Consider the following 3,029-nt stretch of genomic DNA (forward strand, 5'->3'; position numbering starts at 1 on the left):
TCTTATATAGCCACCAGTCGTAGTCGGTTAGGCTCAATTGGGTGACCGACCCAGTTCGCCCAAAACAGTCGACTGGGGGTCGGAGGCTACCAACTACACGATAGAAGCGGTGCGCGAAATAGAGCAACTGACCTACGATTTCCGTTCAGCCCAGAGCCATCCGGGATCATTTGGGGCTTCAAACGGGCCCCGCGATCTCGAGGAGAGGCACAGGAAGGAGAGCTCATGGGAGTACGGGGTGAGGAAACCTTCCAAGGAGGAGAGGCTCGGGTAGCAACATTGGCCTCCCTCACCTCATCCTCTTGGAAATAGGGAAGCGAGAGAGCTTAGGGACCAAGCTCTGATACCATGTTAGAAATGGAGCATGAGCAAGTGAGCAAATGAGAGCAATAACGAGTTGATTTCATTCATGAGTAGAGTTACATATAGTGGAATGCCCTTGAGTAGGTGGCTCCAGATCCATGATTATCTCCCTAATTGTCTCCATTAGTAACACCCCCAAGTTTTCCATCAAATTGGCCACCAAGTCCCTAACTTCTCTCAATCACACCTAGATGGGTGACACCTAACTGATGAGTCACCTGACACACCTACCATGGTGGTCACTAGCACTCACAACATGTCCTACACAAGCACTAGCCCACTAGCACACACACACACCACATGACCATGTCCGTAAGTGTCCCCTAAACATCAATTTATCCAACATATGCATGGTCCAAAATGAGAAAATGTCCATGGCCAACCATACTATATATGTCCAATTTTTATGAAAATTTGCAAGTGTACAAGCCTAGTTCATTTGGAGGTTTTTGCAAAGTTTCATGACTATTGTATACATAGAGGTAAGGTGTACACACTTGATGCAAAATTCTTAGCAATTAGGCACCATGCATAGTTGAAAATGAGAAAATGTGCATGTCCCTGAGACAAGTCACGTCTAATCCTTATGAAACTCTGTAAGTATAAGGGCATATGTCATTTGAAAGACTTTATACAAGTTATGCCTATGAAACTTTACAAGTTTAAGGACCTATTTTATTTTTTAAGTCTTTGCAAAATCTTCATGACCATTGAACAACAAAAGGAATGGTATAAGCATATAATTCCACAACTTTTTGACAAATATGTGCCATGCATGATCAAAAATGAGAAAATGTACGTGTCCCTTCGTACAAGTCATGTTTGATGATGCTGATGAATCTTTGCAAGTATAAGGGCCTATTTCATTTGAGAGCCTTTGCAAATTTTTGATTTGACACATAGAGGTATGGTATAAGAATACCAAAGCACAAGTTTTTGGCTATTAGCCACCATGCATGGTCGAAAATGAGGAATTGCACACTTCCACCATATAAGTGATGTCCAATCCTTATAAAACTTTGTAAGAGTATAAGAGCCTATGTAATTTGAATATCCCTTATGGTATAAGCAACCAATGCACAATTTCTTGGGAATTATGCACCATGCATGGTAAAAAATGAGGAAATGTACATTTCTACCATACAAGTGATGTTATATCCTTAGAAAACTTTGAGAGTATAAGGGCCTTACTCATTTTACTTTCATTGCAAAGCTCCATGACCATTGGACACATAGAGATATGCACAAAATGGATGCACAAGCTTTGGTAATATGCACCATGGATGGTAGAAAATTAGAAAATTTTGATGTAAAATCAAACAAGTGACATTCAATCTATTAAACTTTACAAGTATAAGATCTTGTGTCATGTGAAGGTCTTTAAAAAGTTTCATGACTATCAACATAGTGTACATACATGGCAAATGCAAGTGACTCTTCAAGTATCCTGCAATTGCCCTTGTGGACAGTGCAAATTCCCTTGTGGCAGTCTTCAAATCTATCAAAGAGCTTGTGCATTTGATACCTCATCTTGTCATTTGCGGCAATGTCCTTGATATGTACAAAAGTCTTACTGTTGACAACTTTTGGTCCATCAACTATCAGCGTGTTGAAGGATTCATACACCTCTCCAAGAAATTCCTTGTGCTATGTCAGAAGAGACCGGAAATCCATCTCCTTATTGAACATCTCATGGTATTTGTGATACTGCATTTGGCATTCTGACTTTTGTAGAAATTCAAAGAGCTGTATTTGGGGTGACTTGTCTTCCTCCTTCTCCTTTCCCTTAGCAACTAATTGTCCACCTTTGTTTGAACGCTTCATTCGCTTTCTTCTCTTGACTACATCATATAGAATTAAATTTAAGTCCTGCACATATAGCTAAAAAGAAACAGAAGCACTCAAAAAGAAAATCTTACCAGGAGATTCCTCCTCCCTTACAGCATAAGCTGAGAGGTCAATGGTCTTCCTGACTGGTCTTGCTGCATCACCTAAATGGTTTGCTCCTCCTCTTTGAAAGTTTAGATAAACGCGATATGAGTGTCTTTCTAGTTAAATACATTGAAATCATGTTTTCTAGCAAAACATTCTATTGATGCAAATAAACTTCTAGCAATAGAAACATGATTTGCTCATAAACGCGATATGGGGTAATCCTAAGCTATATAAGGCTCAAATCGCATTTTTAAGAAAACCCCTTGGCCACACAGTATTAATCTCCAGGCTCCATATAAAACATCAGGTCCATACAAATTCAGGTAAATCTTAAAGAAAATAGTCTTGATCATTCAAAAGATGAAGCAAATGCCTAATATCTGATGTAGTGGAATTGGATAGGAAAGGTAGATCAAAATTGTGGTGTATTTAAGTACTTGTATCCTTTCTCTCCATGGCTTTTGCACAAGTGTAGCTAGGCGAGGATGGGGAGACAAGCCAAGGTTCAAGCCAAGGTCTAAAGTGTCATCTAGATGAAAATGAGGAAGAAGATAAGGATGAACATGAGGAAGAAGATGAAGATCAAAACTACTGAATGGATGGAGAAAAGTGAAGATAAGAGGAGATGGCACAGATATCTATGCAAGTCACACTTGTCAGCCACACATGCCAAAAATGATCTTCAAGGTACTTGTGAGTTAAGTATCTAATGATTTCATGCACCTATTTTT

Source organism: Dipteris shenzhenensis, chromosome 19 (genome assembly GCF_047967505.1).
Source record: "Dipteris shenzhenensis isolate YYH24624 ecotype China chromosome 19, Dip_SZ_1.0, whole genome shotgun sequence".
Lineage (NCBI taxonomy): Eukaryota > Viridiplantae > Streptophyta > Polypodiopsida > Gleicheniales > Dipteridaceae > Dipteris > Dipteris shenzhenensis.